This window comes from Microcaecilia unicolor, chromosome 9, assembly GCF_901765095.1.
Source record: "Microcaecilia unicolor chromosome 9, aMicUni1.1, whole genome shotgun sequence".
NCBI lineage: Eukaryota > Metazoa > Chordata > Amphibia > Gymnophiona > Siphonopidae > Microcaecilia > Microcaecilia unicolor.
Genome location: NC_044039.1, coordinates 59,127,389 through 59,145,725, shown reverse-complemented (window position 1 = coordinate 59,145,725; position 18,337 = coordinate 59,127,389). Strand labels below are relative to the sequence as shown.

Below are 18,337 nucleotides of genomic sequence, written 5' to 3'. Positions count from 1 at the left end.
TATCCCATCCTTCTCCCACACTAACTGATTGGGCTTATTCCCCTTCAGCATGTCAGTAAGGGGTGCTGACAGGGTAGAAAAATGGGGGATAAACCATCTATAATACCCTATGAGCCCTAGGAACCCCCTTAACTGTTTCTTAGTGCTAGGCCGGGGAAACTCCTGGACACTCTGGGCCTTGTCAATCAGGGGCCTGACTTCGCCTTACCCTACCATATACCCCAGGTATTTCACTCTCCTTTGGGCAAAGTGGCATTTCTCGGGATTTAGGGTTAGCCCGGCCTCTCGGAAGGAACTAAGCACCGCTCGGACTCGGGTCATATGGGTAGGCCAGTCCCTGCTGTGAATGACCACATCGTCCATGTAGGCGGCAGCATAGTTTTGATGTGGTCGCAGCACCCTAACCAGCAGGCGTTGGCAGCTAGCCGATGCCGAATTCAACCCAAAAGGCAACCGCTTAAACTGGTACAGACCCTGGGGCGTCCGGAAGGCCGTCTTAGGACGGGCTTCTTCTGACAAGGGGATTTGCCAATACCCTTTGGTCAAGTCCAGCGTGGTGAGAAACTGGGCCGTTCCCAGCCTATCTAGCAATTCATCAATATGGGGCATGGGGTAGGCATCGGTCTGCGCAATGGTGTTCAGCTGACGAAAATCAATGCAGAACCACCATGACCCATCTGGTTTAGGCACCAGCACCACCGGACTTGACCAGGGGCTATTGGACTCTTCGATCACCCCAAAGCCTAGCATCTCCTGAACCTGCCGCATGACCTCCTGCCTTTTTTGGGGGGACAGCCTGTAAGGCCTCTGTCTAACCACCTTCCCCTCCTCTGTTACAATCTCATGTTGCAACAGGTGCGTTTGCCCAGGACAGGGTGTAAGGACATCTTTAAACTCCTTCAGGAGCTTTTGCATGTCCTTCTTCTGGGCCCAACTCAACTGGGCGTTAATGTCTAGTGGCCCGGGCCTGAAAATCTCATCTATCTGGGGCCCCAGGTCCTCCTCTGCCTCCTCTTTAGCCAGAGCCTGAAACCCTTGCCTCTCGACCCAGGGCTTCATCAAATTAACATGAAAGGTCTGCCTCTTCCCAGACCCTCGGGCTACTTCATATGTCAGGGGGCCCAGTCTCCTGCGCACCACCCAGGGACCTCTCCACCTGCTTTCAAATTTATGTGGAGCTTCGGACACTAATATGAGGACCTTATCCCCCTCCTGAAACTCCCTCTCCTTAGTGCCCTGATCATAATGCTCCTTTTGTTTCCCTTGACTCTGTCTAAGCTGTTCTTGCGAGTATTCCTTTAGCCGCCCGAGCCTTCCTCTCAAGTCCTGTAGGAAGGTGTCCACTGATTCTTCCCCTGTCTCCGGGGCCACCCACTGTTCTCTCAGGATATCCAGGATCTCCCTTGGTGGTCTCCCGAACAGGAGTTCAAAGGGCGCTACCCCCAAGGAGGACTGAATAGATTCCCGGCATGCATACAGTACAAAGGGGAGCAGCTGATCCCAGTTCTCTAACTCGGTCCCCAGTCCTCTCTTCAGCATCCCCTTAAGGGTTCGGTTAAACCTCTCCACCAGCCCATTTGTTTGGGGGTGATATGCTGAAGTCCTCACATGGTGTATCTGAAAGGCCTCCCACACCCGCTGTAAGGTTCGGGACATGAAGTTAGATCCCCGGTCGGTCAGTACTTCCCTGGGAAACCCTACTTCGCAAAAGAGTTTAATTATCTCTGCCGCTATAACCTTAGCTGAGATATTCCTTAGAGGAATGGCCCAAGGGAATCGCGTAGCGACATCCATCACTACCAGTACATACTTATGGCCCCTTTTCGACTTAGTAACCGGGCCGATTATGTCCATAGCTATACGGGTTATGGGCTGACTCACCCGGCGCAAAGGACATAAGGGAGCCCGGGGGGGTAGGCGATCGGCCACCTTCTGGCAATTCGGACAGGATTTACCGTACCCTTCCACCTCCTTGTACACCCCGGGCCAATAGAATCTCTCCAGTACCTGCTCCAATGTGGCCTGTGTCCCTTTATGCCCTCCCAGGGGATGATCGTGGGCCAGGCGAATTACCAGGGGCCTGAATGCTCGGGGCACCACCAACTGCTTCCCTCCTTCAGGATTCTCCCAGGTGGGCCTCACCCTATACAGCACCCCTTCTTCTACTATAAATCTTGGGACCTGGCTACCCTCCTCCCTACGGGCACGTTCCCAAGCATACTGTAGAGTAGGGTCCGACTCCTGCTCCCTAGGGAAATGGGGAAACTGCTCTTTGAGGCGGCCTACTTCTTGGGGTATATAAGCTTCCGTCTCGCCCTGGTCAAAGGCCTCTCTCCGTTCCCTTTTCTCCACCCTTCTGTCTGCCCTCGCCTTGCGAGTCTTCCCAAGTTCACCCACCACCTCCCCCTGAAAAGGGAAAATTTGGTCTAGATTGGGCTCTGATGTCTGGCGCTCTCGGGCCTGCGCACGAGTGGTCACCATAACCCTCTTATTCTCTATACAATCTGCGAACGGGGGCCAATCCCTGCCCAAAATCAACTCTTGGGGCAACCTGGGCAAAATCGCTATGGCTAGCTTAATCTTCCCCGTGGGACCCATAATGCTCACCTGGTGCAACCTATACGGGGTGCTGGCTCCATGGATACATTGGATCACAACCTGCCCGTCATAAGCCCCCCTATCAGGCCCTCTGGTCCCTCTTATCTTCTCCCACAGGGCTCTTGACATCATAGACTGATCTGCTCCGGAGTCCAACTGGGCCTTGACCGTGATGCCCTCCACCCCTACCTCCTGGGTATAACTAGACTGGGCACTGGGGGAGACTTGTGAGATCCAGCCTGCTCGACCCGGACACTGGCTTTGAAAATGCCCCGTCCCTCCACACTGATAGCAGCGGCGCTCTTTGGACAGCCCTGCCCCCTTAATGTCCCTTCCCTGAGGAAGAGGGCCTTTAGCCCGGGACAGCACAGGGCCTTCCCCTGGACCTCCCTTTTTGGTCAGGCAAGGAAGAACCTGGCCCTCGGGAGAGCTAACACTGGCTTTCCCTCCCCCCGGGTCTTTCCCTACCTTACCCCAGTGTTGGGCTTCTAAACAGCATTCTAGGCTCCCCACAGCTTCCTCCAGGGTACGACACCCCCTCCGTACCACCAATACCCTTACTTCCTCTGGTAAGGCTTGCAGAAATTGTTCTAACACTATTTCCTGTAGGATATCTTCCACCGTATGTCCCTCCGGCTCTAGCCACTTCTTCGCTAGGTCCATCAATTTTGTGGCTAGGCCCTTGGGAGACTCCCCTTTCCCCCAAGCTAGGGCCCTAAATTGCCTACGATAGGCCTGGGCACTAAGCCCATACCTATCCCGGATGGCCTCTTTCACCCTGTGGTAATTCCCCGCATCTATAGGCGATAGTCCACAGAAAGCCGCTAATGCCTCCCCTGATAGAGAGGGGGCTAGACGAATGGCCCATTGTTCTTGAGGCCATTTAGCAGCCACCGCCACCCTCTCGAAAGCACACAAAAAGTCATCTACATTGTCCTGCTCCGACAGTTTACCCCAGGTGAGCCAGTTCATGTGATAAGGGCCTACCATGCTTGTCCCGTCAACAGTCAAGTCCCGGTCTCTTGCCCCACTCACGGCTCCCTGGGCGTGTGCTCCCCTCTGCAGGAACTCCTGGAACATGTCCAGCATCGGCTGTTGCTGGGCTCGATTAGCCGCCAAGGAGTCCCCCATCATCTTTTCCGCCAATTCCTGCTGCTTTTGGAATTGCAGGGTCATCCAGGCGAAAACCTCCTTAGGATCCATCGTGGGTGCTGCTGCCGTCACCTACAAAGAGGGCACAAAAAAAAACTCTCCAAGTGCAATAGCTTAACACCTGTGCCCCGCGGCCACTTCCCGCTCACCTTCACTCCACCCCTGCTCCCGTATGCGCTTACCGGAAGCAGAGATGAGTCTGCGCTGCTCTCAGCGTTGGCCCCCTCGGGTCCGTCTGCCTTCTGCATGGACATCCGCTGTGGATCCCACCACTGCCACCACTTGTGAAAATGATCCTCCCCTCCGCCTGAGGGTCCTCGGGATCTCCCCTTCACCCTTGCTGCCCAACCTCCTGGTTCACTGCAGTCCACAGGGCAGGGCTCAAAGAAATCAACTTCAAAGCAAACTTAACAAGTTCTTTATTTTGCTTGGGATCCAACAGTCCAGCAGTGCAAAAAGACACAATACTTGGATCAACAAAAAAACCTCACAATTCCCCCTGTTGCTCCTCTCAGGGGTACAAACACAGCAAGAAAAAAAAACTTTTAACTCCCAGGCTTCCAGCACCCAGCTGGGCTCCTTTTAGACAGTTTTATAGCCCTGGGTCTTCTTTCTCCCCCCCTCTCCCTTGGGAGGGGCCAAAACACTGCAAGCAGTCCCAAAAAAACAAACAAACACAGCTCTTGAGGCTTCAGCACACAGCTCAAACCCCTTCAGCTTCTTTTAGGCTTTTTAGCCACAGTTCACACTCCACCTTCTTCCTGCTGGGCTCAGCCCACTCCAGGGAAAATCTCTCATCCCTCTTCAACCAGAACTCTTTAAACTCAAAGTTCATTCACAGCCTGAGCTCTGGAAAATGAAAAGGCCCCACCCATCTGGGTCACTCTCTCTAAGCACTGACCCATCCTCCCACATGGCCTTTCCTCTTTCCTCTCTTAGTCCAGTTACCATACCATGAAGTTACCTGGTCCCTTAGTTTGTTACCTAAGGAGTGAGCCCAGGCTGAGAGGTCCATAGGCTCTTCCTCGCTCTCCTCTCTTTCTCTCTGCCCAGCTTCTTGATACTCCATGGGCTCCCCGTCCCACCCACTTTGCAGCTGTTCTTCTTTCCCTTGATTACCCTGCAGGGGCACCACCCTTTCCTTGTTAGAGTTCTCCCCCTGTTCCTGCTGGGGAAGGTAATCTCTGTACCAGGCTTTGCCCCGAGGTTGCTGGGAAATGTAGTCTCTTCCTCTCCTCCATTTTACAGGGGTCACGAACCTTTCTCTGCTCTCTCTCGGGGGATGCTGGGTAATGTAGTCTTTTTCCCTCCACCCTTTTCTAGGGGGCATTACTACTTCTCTCGCTCTCTGGGGATGGAATGGAGGCCAGGCTCTGTTCTGCCTATGTCTGCTCGTGAGCCGCCTCCCTTCTTCCTCTTCCACTTCCATCTTATCTACCCCCAGGTCCTCTCCTTCACAATTACCAATATTCTCTAAACTATATCTAACTATATCACCAATATTCCCTAAACTATATTTCCATTAATTATATCTTCTAAGACTCAAATATCTGTTATGTATCTACTATGACTCAAATATATCTTAATGTCTAGACCTCATATAGCCTCTCCAAAGAACTAGGAACCCCCCCTTACCATCAAAGTACTTGTACAAGATTTTCACTACTCAAAAAATGTGATGGTAAAGGACTCCCCATAAGTTGGAGTGACCGAATAGAAACATTTACTCACAACCCAATATAAGTGTTAACTCTAATATGGAGTAATAAAGAAAAGAAAGTTTGAAATGTAAATAGGGATTATACTTACCCCTCTTCTCGTTCCTAAGTGTTCGGACTCAGAAACCCCTGGTACCTCACTGTCTAGGAACTCCAGGGTCAATCCAGACAGACTGTAAGTAGTGGCTGGATTCAAAAGAGGACTAGTCCATAGGACAGGTGAAATGAGAGCCTTACATCACTTCCACATCGTTTCTATGTCTCCGTCATCCCTGGACGGTGGACTTAATACGTAAAACAAAAGACCTCACTAGAGAAAACCCTAAAACGGGCTTAAATCCAAATGCCTAAATTTTTAGTTACTGTCACTCACATATGGTTAACCTACTGGCAGGTATTAGTTCCATTATTGGGTGTAAACCATAGGTATCAGTAAATGCCAATTGTACTAACTTATTTTAAGATGAAAATATTGAAATAGAGCATAGTAATGGGAGTTAAAATTTCCTAAATTCTAAATTTAAACAGGGACCTGTCAATAATCTCCAGCTTTTAACAGCAGCGCATGGCCATGTATCTGTATGTTTGTGTATATGAAGGGGAAAAAAACTTTTGGGGCAATGTTAAAGGCACAATTAAAGGGTACTAGAGAATACTCAGTGAAGGTTGAGAATCAAATTAAAGATCTAATGTATAAATTAATAATCTAACCCTGTAATATAAGTGATGGAAAATGGAAGAAAAGTTAGAATTAGTGAAATAACAAGTATTGTTGGGGGGGGGGGGGGTAGTGAGAGTGGGAAGGATGGGATTAGGACAGGGGGGACAGGAAAAGGAAAGGAAAAAAGAAAATTTTTACAAGGACCTGGACAGCAACCAGATGTGGGAAGGTTCTAAGGATTCAGCTGCACCCAACTGTGAAGTAAAATAAAGCAGATATATTACATTCAACCTAATTGCAAGAGCATTAGAACAAAAATTAGTTTTTAAGGCAAGCAACAGCAGCGTCGAGAACACCATGCGTTGAGAACACAATGCCTAAACAGGAAAATAGGTGGGGCCTAGAAGGAAAAAAGTTTTAAAATGAAGCATGGATGTAATTGTTATGCAAAAGTGAAATTGTGATGTATGATTTGTCATCAATAAAAAACGTTGAAGCATAAAATGAAGCATGGAACTTGAGAGAAGCATAACATTTAATCTATTCCCAAATAAAACACCAGGGCAGGAGAAAACAGCAAGTAAGCATGACTCCTAGCTAGACAGTGAAGTTAATATGACAGGTTAATACACAAACACTTACACTTACAAAAGGGACCTAATCAGAAAACCAGAATGCAATGACAGGGAATCTGTGTCAAAGCAGGTACATAAAACAAATTAAAACATGTCATTTTTACACCAAAACCCTCAATGATACAGTATAAAACATATCTAATCAAGTAATTGAAATAGTATATTCAATGATTACAAACAGAACAGTTTCAGCATTTGGAGGAAAGGGGAGGGGTTGAAAAGTACATTCAGGAAACCAAAGAGGAAGTTGGCACTGCTGTACTGCAGGCACACTGACATTATCTTCTCAGTAAGAAAGGTAAGAACTTATATTATATTATTATCTTTGACCAAATAAAAAACTTTATTGCTTATTGAATCTCCTATTATGTAAACTGTATAGAACTCGAGATACCACTACAACAAGGGTTCTATAAATTCTAAAAAAATGATGAACTAATGTGATTTTCTGTGTTTGATCTGAGTCTCTGTAAGCACTGTAGATCAAAAGCAAAGAAAACTGTTATAAAGACCTTATGCTGGTGTAATTAGTCTGTATAGAATTAATATTTCAGGAGATAAAAAGGAAAAAAAAAGAAAGTTATTGCTTTGTCTGTGTCTAGATATAAAGAGGAAGTTGGGATTTTTCAAATGCGTAGTTCAAACAAACCAGTCTTGTCTTAGTTGGGTTTTTTTCATATATATATGACAGCTTCAGCTTTTCCCTTTAAGCACAGTTGAGTCTATAGCAGTTCCCGCTGTGTTTGTAGAGAGTCCAAATTTTTAAATGTAAATACAGTTGTGGTTACAACTTCAACGTTGAATGGAACAGCAGGGGTTTTTCTTTTACACTTCCTTGCTTGTAAACCCTGATAAAAGCAAGGCAGAAATATTATACCAGATTAAATTTGTCTGAATTCAAGCATTTTTCATTCCGTATGCCTTTAAAAGGACATTAAAATTTAAATTTCTATTGCATAACAGTGGTTAACCTGAGCACTCTCTCAAGCAATAAGGAGATGGTTTCCGGTTTTATAGTATACAGAAGTAAAGTTTCTTTCTGTTGTAAAAAAAGGTTTTGAAATAATGTTTAAAAAGATCAGCTCTATAGTTTCAAAATTAAATGTCTTATCAACAATAAATCTATAACTTGAACAAGGATCCCTAATGCACCGTAACATATAGAAACAAGACAGCGAAATAACCTAACACATTCTAAAAAAAAAAAAAAAAATTGAACTCATTTTCCATCACTAGAGGGCAGTGGATAGACACCATAGCATCTGTTTCCTGTAGATTAAGAAAACATACATAAAAAAAAAAAAGAAAAGAAAGTCCCTTTCCAGAAGAGCTTACAATCTTAACTAAAAGTAGCTCACATCTATTTCAAACTCAGCCTTCTTGATTGCAAAACTGGCAAAGTCAGTGCTCAGTATAGTATTTCTTTTTAATGATAGAGAGAGGTTTAGAAGCGATTTACCGAGACAGAGCTGTAGCCTGTCACTAAACACAGGAAGTGTTAGTGTAAATATAGAAAAGAAAAGAAGCCTTTACCTTGTCCCCCCCTTTTTTTTCCTGAGAGGGGAGACATCTTGCAGAGGACAGGGAGGTGCAGAGGTCTCAGGGCAGCCCAGCAACAGCACTGACACATTTTAGTTAAAATGTTTAAAGTGTTTAAAATGCTCCAGCACTGTTATAAAACTAAGAACTCAGGTGTCCATAGGTGCTAGAGGTGTGTTTAAATTTTACAAGTTTATAACTGTGGGAAGATGGGCAGAGAAACCTGTTACAAGGCTTCTGATTGGCTGTCTGAGACCCCAGGGAGAGCTGGGAGCTGGAGGGGCATGTAAGGCAATCTTGAAGGGCAGTGTGGAAGGAAGCCAATAGGAGCCAGAATATGCTAAAGGGCATGAATTTGGACCAATGAGGTGGCAGGAGGCAGTCTGACCCATAGATTGGTGTGAATTTCAAGCCAATCCAGGGGACAGGAGGGGTGGAGCAAAGAAAATAAGAGCAGTCCAGATGCAACCTGGAAAAAAGAAAGGCAAGCCCGGACAAAGAGAGGAGGCTGAAAGCATGCTCTGAAAGGGGAAGATCAGATCTAGGCAGGAGTGTGCAAGCTGGGGCAGAGAAGGGCATGCGCAGGCAAGAAGAGGCAGCTGCAGGCTGGAGGAGAAGATCAAACCCAAGCAGGAGTGAGCTGCAGGCTGGAAGGGAAGGACCCACTGACAAGCCCCAGATGAAGAGAGAGAACTGGTGAGTCCTGTAAGGGGCCGGGCACTAAAGCAGACAGGAACAGAGGAGGAGGAGAAGGGGGTCTGGAGTGAGCCGGGGCAAAAGAGGAGCTGTAGCAGTAGCCACAGAGGCCATTTTTTAGACAGAGAGAGAAGCAGAGGAGGAAGAGGGACCATACTGGGGAGCTGAGACGTGTTGGGAGCAGTGCAGAGCTGAATAGAGAGCAGCTTGGCCAGGTCCCTGAATCCCAGAGAAATCCACCCAGCACATCCCTCCGTGTGTGTGCTTCCTGTCCAGAGAGGAGAAAGCCGGCCATGTGACTGCCTGTCCTGTAAAGAAGAGGCCTATCCGGAAAGGGAAGAAGCCCCACAAGGAGAGAGAGAGAGAGACCCCCCCCTTGCACTGAGTGCCTAGACTCCAAAGGAACTTTATTTGGAGTGTCTGCCAGCATGAGTGTCTGCCTCAGGAGGATCCAGCACAGGAGCCTGCTGGTTTGAGTGTCCGCACCTAAGCGAGCCTGCCCTGGGGAAAGAGCTGCCCAGCCTAAGCCTCAAGCCCTGTGAGTGCCTGCAGTTAAGGGCCTGCCTTTAGGAGATTTAGTTTAGCAGTCCATCAGTGTGAGTAGAAAAAGGGGTCATGTTTTGGGAGGGCTAGATAGGAATTTCCCCTGCTTATCTTTTTATTTGAATTTAGTTAGCCCACAAGGTCCCTTGCCAAAGAAAATACTGATTGAGGTTAGCACACACACACACACCAAGCACAGGGAGTTAGGATTTTCATTTTTTGAGTTTTTTGAGTCAGAGCAGTAGGTATCCTGGAGTTCCTGAGCCAGTGAGCTGACCTCGCCAACCGAGACGTGGATGTGGAGAAGACCAAGGTACCCAACGCAAGAGAGCAGCGATGCTAGCGAAGATTTGATACACCGGTAACATTATTGTGTGCACACAAATTGAATATATATATATATATATATATATATATATATATCAGATCTGAGTACAATAATTGGGGTTGTGTACATGTTTGGGATGTTTTATGTTATTGCAGCAGTGGGGTCGGGGTCTTGGTAACTGAAATTGTAGTTTTGAACACCTTGTTGCCTTTGTAACCTATCACAAAGTATTTAACACCTTTCACTATTTTTATTTAATACTTTAACAATTGGTACCAACATTAAGGAACATAACCAACAAGTGTTTCTATTTATTTTATCATTTAATAAAATATTTAATATTTTTTTTCTTGCCAAATCCCTCGGTTGCGAGGAGTTTATTTGGGAACCCTATTTGAAACTGTGACATTCCTATATATTTATTAATTATTGTAATTATCTGCTCCACGACTAGGTGGTTTACATTAGTTTTGTATAAAAATGCTACAGCTATGAGCCTTGGTCCCCTGCCTAGACTTTGGTTCAGGCTCTAAGGGAAACGCTTACAGGCCTGGGTGACTCTTGCTTGAACTCCCAGTGTTGGAGAACAACAGGAAACACAAGGGTGGGGGTCCGAAGGACAGAGTGACATTGTGGTCAGCAACGTTGTGAGAAAGGAAAGGTATAGCTAGATGTAGGGTCTTGCTTAAGATTTGTGGTCAAGTGAGCTAAAGACAAAACCATGTTTGCAAGATAAAAGCTACTCATTAGCATGAGCCAATCAGTGGTAACCACAGTGCATTCTTTCTAGCAAAAAAGGTGCCGGTACTCAAATGCTAGGCCACCCTTCAGGGGTGGGGTGATCACTGAGGGACCCACCCTACAATAGCCAGGTCCCCTGCAACCAATCACAGAATCTATGACAAGGCAGAATTGGTGTGTAGAGCCTGAGCTCTTTCATTAAAACTTGGGGTCCATGGGTCAATGTTAGCAGACAATGGAAAAGGTGCCGGTACTCAGTACCCCCAAGTACCCCCTCAAAAAAAGCCCTGGGTAACCATGACATTAGCATAGATCCAATCAGGTATAGCTACTGTCATATTATCCATATCCTGAGGGCACCTATAAAAATCAGTGTATTTCCTGGTTTAAGCTAGAGAGAAGGGTTGCCACTCTCTCTCTCCAAGGGAAACCAATGTGACCAGCAGAATTGACAAATTACCTAATTGCTTTCCCTTGTAAAACCTTTAATTAGTAAAAGAAATTATAAAAGATTAGGAACTAGCTAACACCTGTTTGCAGCTGGAGAATTATATTCCTAGAACCAATTAATTGTACATGCCATTTGTATATCCTTTGGTGTCTTTGGGCGAGTAAATAAATTCATAATCTTTGGAACTATAGTGTCTTCCCTTGTCTTCACTAATATTTGTTAATAATCTCTTGGGTTAGTTAAGGGATAGTAATTAATATTCTATTTAGAGATGGAGTCAGATTTGAGGTCCAATCAGCCTTCTTGAGGAGTTCTCTCTGGTACTAGACAGTTGAACTGTGGTACCAGGCAGAACCTAGGGGTCTCTAAACCCTCATATTAAAACAGTTTCAACAAAAACAGGAACTTCTAATTGCTTTTTGAACAGATAAGAACAGACTTAAACTGTTGCTCAGTATATTCCGGCTGTGAAATAAAACTTATGGTCCCTAACTAGTGCTTGCAAGTAAAAGTGAGCAGTGAGGTTAGGATTAAAACGATTAGAAGACAAAAGCATGAACCCGATAGCTACCGTAAGTCACTAGCCGAGCTACGAGGCAGCAGGCTTATAGAAACACAGTTTATAACAGGGAATAAGAGAATTTGACAGTGAAGCAGTATACAAGTAGTTAAACATTAAAAAGTTGGAAATCCCCATTTGAACAGCTCTCAGTATGGTAGGAGGAATCTAGCCAGACTTATACGGTCTGTGCCAGAGCTGGTGGTGGGAGGCAGGGTTGGTGGTTGGGAGGCGGGGATAGGGCTGGCCAGACTTATACGGTCTGTGCCCTGAAGAGGACAGTACAAATAAAAAAAGTAGCACATATGAATTTATCTTCTTGGGCAGACTGGATGGACCGTGCAGGTCTTTTTCTGCTGTCATCTACTATGTTACTATGAGGGGCATAATTGAACTTCGCCGGCCAAATAGATCGCCGGCGATCTATTTTGGCGGCGGTGCTACAGCTGGCCGGAACCCTATTATTGAAAAAGATGGCCGGCCATCTTTTTTTTCGATAATACGGTTTAGCCCAGCCAAATGGCAGAGTTCGCCGAGGTTGAGATGGCTGGGTTTGTTTTTCAGCGATAATGGAAAGTTATGTTGGCCATCTCAAACCCCGGCCAAATTCAAGGCATTTGGCCGTGGGAGGACCCAGCATTTTTAGTGCACTGGCCCCCCTGACATGCCAGGACACCAACCAACCACCCTAGGGGTCACTGCGCTGGACTTCAGAAAAGCTCCCACGTGCATAGCTCCCTTACTTTCGGAGCTGAGCCCCCCAAACCCACTACCCACAAATGTACTGCACCCACTAAAATTGTTCCAGGGACCTGCATACAGCCTCTAGGACAGTGATGGCGAACCTATGACACGCGTGTCAGTACTGACACGCGTAGCCATTTTCGGTGACACGCGGAGAAGCAGCGGAGTTCCTTGAGCGCGACCTCCCTCCCCCGGTGAAATCACCCCCCCCCCGGTGCATGTTTACCCGCTGGAGGGGGGTGCCGTGTGCGCTCCTATTGGCTCCCTCCCTGCTGCTCCCTCTGCCCCGGCTCCTGCACGGCCGTTAGGGGATCTTTGATCTCACTTCCGGCCGGCGGAGCAGAGAGCAGCGGAATGCCGTGGGGGACGCATCTCTGAGGGCCCTGTGATCACCATTACCCGCAACCATCATCCAATCTACTGTTCTGGGGTGTCGTGGATTTGTAATTGACCATCATTACTGAGATAGGTGAGGGGGAGGCTGGGAGAGGCGAGGGCATGTGCTATGGGTGCCGTTTCCCGCCATTAGAAATAGCGGCAGCCGTCTTAATTTACATAAGGTGGTCAGTTAGGCTAGTTAACCCCTAATTGCCTGCAGGGCTAACAGGCTATCTATAATTCTATCTTCTGTCACTGCCCCCCTGATGGAGAACCCAAAAAATAAAAAACCAAGGTTAAGTAAAGGAAGTGGTAGTAGCAGTAGCCGACCCTTTCAAGAGACATGGACCGAGATGTATGGCATTATAGAAAAAAATGGCAGATCATTTTGCGTTCTATGTACTGAAACGATAGTAAGCAGAACGTGGAATATAAATAGACATTTTGAAACTAATCATTCCCAGCTCTTGAAAAAAAGTGAGGATGAAAGGAAGGAATACATTTCCAGGCAGCTACACTTTTATAAGAGCCAATCTAATTCCATCCTTAAATTTGTAAAAGGTTCTACAAATTTAACATCTGCAAGTTTGAGCATTGCTCACTCCATAGCTCAGCATGGAAAAGCACTCAGTGAGGGAGAATTTATTAAAGAAACTCTCCTAAGATGTGCACCAGTTCTATTTCATGATATGCAGAATAAAGATGCAATTATTAAGAGAATATCTGAGTTACCAGGAAATTTGGAGTGCCTGGATCCGATTACCAGACACTTTTAGCACCCTGAAAAATATAGCAATGGCTTTACTCACAATTTTTCCCTCTACATACTTTTGTGAAACCTTATTCTCAACGTTAAATAATATCAAAACCAACAAAAGAAACAGATTGAAAGATGAAGTTAGTAGCGCTTGCTTGGGCTTGAAGTGTACAAAATACCAACCTTCAATTGAAGATTTAGCCTATGAAATTCAGCAACAAAAAAGTCACTAATAGGCAGATTAGTTAAAGAATTCCCCCTCCCCCTCACTTATCTTAGTTCACGGCACCCCACACAAGTTAAATAATATCAAGACCAACAAAAGAAACCGACTGACAGATGAACAAAGAAGTCACTAAGCAGGTAAGTTAAATAATTAGGTTTTGGTTTATTAAATACAGTTATATATTACAATTATACATTTTTGTTATTTAAACTATAAATATCGCGAAATTATGGTTTTTTTCTCGAAGTGACACACCACCCGAGTTATGCTCGGTTTTTTGGCGAATTTTGACACACCAAGCTCAAAAGGTTGCCCATCACTGCTCTAGGACTTATTGCTGCTGTATAACTTTGGCATACCAGTTCACACCTGAAGACTAATCTCTCTGAAAAAGTCCTTTCTTGAAATAAGCACGTTTACTCACAGTTAACTGCAGATCAGAGGTTGTGCCCCACTGGCAAAGAGTTCCCTGGTACTAAGATTAGCAGTAGGTCAGAGCTGGCACAATGGTGTACAATGCCCTCTTTCAGCACCATTCAAGGTAAGAACTACGTTCTCTGACGTGGGTAACACAGGAAAGGGATCTAAAAGTGGTTTACAAAAATGGCCACTACCGCATGGACTACAACAGGAAACAAAACAGGGCACACTCTGACCCAGTTAGCAGGGGGGGAAAAGCACCATGGGAGTAGAGCCCAGTACCCTACACCCACCACAATGCATTGCTAATGTGACTCTGCAGGGCACCTAACAGAAAAGGTGTCACACTCACCCGAGAGCCACATCGCAACCAGGGAAAGGCTGTCGGAGGATACAACACATTCTGCTGTCATGGAGGTGGGTGCGGCATTTGAGGCTGGCATACAGGCTGGCAAAAAAGGTTTTTAGTTTTATTTTTTAAGTTTGGAAGGGGATTGCTGACCACTGGGGGAGTATGGGGAGGTCATCCCCCATTCCCTCCAGTGGTCATCTGGTCAGTTGGGGCACCTTTTTGAGGCTTGGTCGTGAAAATAAAAGGACCAAGTATAGCCGGCAAAATACTGCTTAACGCCGCTTTTTTTTCCATTATCGGCGAAAGCCGGCCATCTGGTAGCCACGCCCATGCCCGCCCATGTCCCGCCTTCGCTAATCTACCGACACGCCCCCTTGAACTTTCACCAGCAAAGCGACGGGAAAGCGGCGATGCTGTCAAAAATGCCGCTTTCGATTATACTGATTTCGCCACTTTTAAAAAATCGCCGGCCATCTCCCGATTTGTGTCGGAAGATGGCCGGCGATCACTTTCGATTATAAGCTGGTATGTTACTATGTTAAGTAAATACATGAACCACGGAACAAAAATTTAGAAAAACAGCTAAGGGTTACTGAGACATAAGCAAGAAACAAATATGCTTTGATTTATGTATATTTCCAATTTAAAAGTCAGCTAAAATAAATTATTAACCAAGGAACGGCAGAGCTGTCACTGACATTTCCTGTAGATGGAGTGAAACGTAGCTAGTGCCAGTTTGCAATATAAAAGTTATGATTCTATGGTCGCATCCTGATTAAAATATAGCTAAAACAGTTCCTAAATAAGATTCAAATGTTCAAAACAATTATAAAATATTTTATGCAGCCCAAAGTTAGAGAAACTAACTCAGAAAGAAAGATTTCAAAGTGCGCCATAGAAAAAAAAGAGGAACTTAGTTATAACCGAGTGACGTCAGAACCAGGGAGTGCAGGGCCGTGCCTAGGGTCTCCGGCGCCCCCCTGCAGTTGGTCCTGCCCCCGCCCCCCGAAAACGATCGCTACACTACCCGCCCTCTTCTCCCCAGATCCTTTTCTTTTTGTTTAAATTTACCTCTGTCCGGCGGCAGCGTAGCATTAGTGAGAAGGAGGCGGCGCTCCCCTGCCCCGACGTGTCAGTCTTCCCTTCGCTCAGTTCCCGCCTTCTTAGAAGGCGGGAACTGAGCGAAGGGAAGACTGACACGTTGGGGCGGGGGAGCGCCGCTTCCTTCTCACTAACGCTACGCTGCCACTGGACAGAGGTAAATTTAAACAAAAAAAAAAAAAGGAAAAGGCTCTGGGGAGAAGAGGGCGAGGTAAGCATGGTGGGGCGGGGTGCCCCCCAGAGGATGGCGCCCTCCTGCCATGCTTACCTCGCTTACCGTGTTGGCACGGCCCTGAGGGAGTGAATATCAGAACTCTCTATTTTAAACTACGGCACAAAACAATGTTTCAGATGCCAGCCATCCAAAACAGTTAGGAAACATCTTTTCTCAGTAATACATTACTTGAATGAAATAAAATAGTTAATCCATCTATCACAGGATAGCAAAATATGAACAAAAAAAATATCTAGACTTAAAACTAGTCAGATACAAACTGCCACGGTGGTTACTAGAATATTACCAAATTTAGAATAAATGACCCATTTATGGCAAAAATCTTTCAGTAGTCAAAGAGATACAAAAGAGTCCTGTTTTTAAGCAAGCAACTATATCCCACTCACTAGTTACACCATCTAAACAGAAGAGAAATAGAAAAAGAAAACCCCACATACAAATACACAGAAAGTGGTCCACATATGCAGAATTATCTCTGTATACTAAGGACAAAATTTAATCTTAAAATTTAATAAAATAAAACATTCAAATGTGAGCTGATCAGTTATTTAAATCTTTCAGAAAGGGCTAGATTTGCCCTACAGAAAGCAGGAGATACTATCAAGGACAATATAAGGGATTCGCATAATAGACCCAATAAAACAATAATAGTCAAGAGTGCAATGCTGTCAAAGGTTTGAAGGTTTATATGTGCAATTTTAAGGGTGGACAGAAACAAATGTAACATATACACTTAAACTAGGCTATATAATTCCAGATACATACACTGACTACATAGCTTATTACCTTTAGATTGTAAGCTCTCTTGAGCAGGGACTGTCCTTCCCCTTGTCTAAACTTGTACAGCGCTGTGTAACCCTGGCAGCGCTATAGAAATGCTAAGTAGTAGTAGTAATTAAAAATTAAAAGTACGGAATTGAACACGGGAGAAGCAGTAGTGGCATGGTTAATTAGAAGGCAAGGGGCAAAAAGGTCGGGGAAGACATCAGTATAGGGGAGACAGTCAAGAAGGAAAATTTTAAAAGCTTCACTAACAGTACTATAGAGGAAAGGGGCATCTTATCACTTGCGACTTGGGTAGTTAGTCAAGTGTAATCGAGGCAGCAGATGGTCATAATTATCTTGTGAGAAGAATGAGAAGCAGACGATGGGTGTGACCCAGAGTTAGAAGCGAAAAGCAGGAGGTACAGGAAAGACTGTAAACCTGTCCAAAATAAGTCAGAAGATGAAATTGAGGGCCATACGGGTCACAGCTTATGAAAAGGGTAATTACTTCTTAGGCATACTTAGACCTGTCAGGGGATAGAAACTAACCAAAGAACAGAGACAGAACACATTTTGGTCAAATCAGACTCAATAACTGAATCCCCTCTTTTGACCAAAATGAGTAAAAGAGAGAAAGACTAGAAATAGAAGACTACCAAGAGATGTGTTTATAAATATGTATAAAGGTGCGGAAATAAAGGAGAGAGAGAATAGGTCGCCCACTCCAACTTACTATGTAGCATTAATTAAGTAATACACAGGAATAAGGAAACAGAGCGAGCTAAAGCAAACTGCGTAGTTGGGCATGAAATGAAAAGGGGAAGTAGTTATGAGAGATAGTAAGGAGAAAAAAAAGTACCAGTTACAGTGAACTGCATGCTATCAGGAAAGGGAATAGAAGTTTGAATGAGACAGAATTGAAAACCATGGTATTTTGAAGAAAAATTTACAGAAGCCAAGGGAAAAGAAGGGACCAGGAAGCAAACAAAAGTGGGGCAGTTAAAGAAATAGAGTCACAGAGGTGAGATAAAAGGAATAATAGTAGGACTTTTAAGAAACTGCATGGAAAAGTAACCTGAAAACTGCAAACAATGAAAGGATTTCTCTAGAGATTAGTCAATGCAGAGGTAGAGATTCAAGAGGATAGATCAGAAATTGGGAAGAGGTTGAAGACGCTTAGAAGATGTACATAATGCAGTAAAATTACTGACATCTTCCAAAAATTGGCAAGGGGAGGAGCCGGGCATGGCTTTGTGTATATATCAGAAATTGTCCCTCTTATGGAGTGAGGGATACTTAGAATGATAGGTATGGAAACACACGTTTCAGGCCGTTAGACAAGATATGCCCGCATCAGACCAAGCCACGAAAGTGTGCGTGAACGCCAAAGAATAACCATCGAGAACAATGGAAGTTTTAGAAGGAAATATACAGAGGCTATTAGAGAAAGGGGGCGCCATATACCAGTTCCAACATTTAAAAAACATTTTCACCAAGGCACGTTATGGCTGAAATGATATATATAGCTGAAAGGGACAGTAAAAGAAGAATAATTAACAAGGATAGAAATGTTTGGGAATGTTTTCACTTTACCAACTGGAAGTATAATAATAAGACACAATACTCACATCTTCTCAGAGAAAAATAAAAAATGCCCCATTTATAGACATGGGGAAGACAACAGAAAGCAAGTAAGGGTTACCATAAATAGTTTTCAGGGAGAGGTTAATACCAGTGG

General features: G+C 45.1%; 1 long non-coding RNA gene across 1 annotated transcript in view; it reads left to right on the top strand.

Moving 5' to 3' along the window:
• Positions 1-7,010: 7,010 nt before the first annotated feature.
• The window catches only part of LOC115477818, a 45,404-nt gene continuing 34,077 nt past the window's right edge, over positions 7,011-18,337 (top strand). The window contains exon 1 of the long non-coding RNA XR_003943380.1: positions 7,011-7,062. This is a non-coding gene — a long non-coding RNA (uncharacterized LOC115477818). The remainder of the gene's footprint in view (positions 7,063-18,337) is intronic.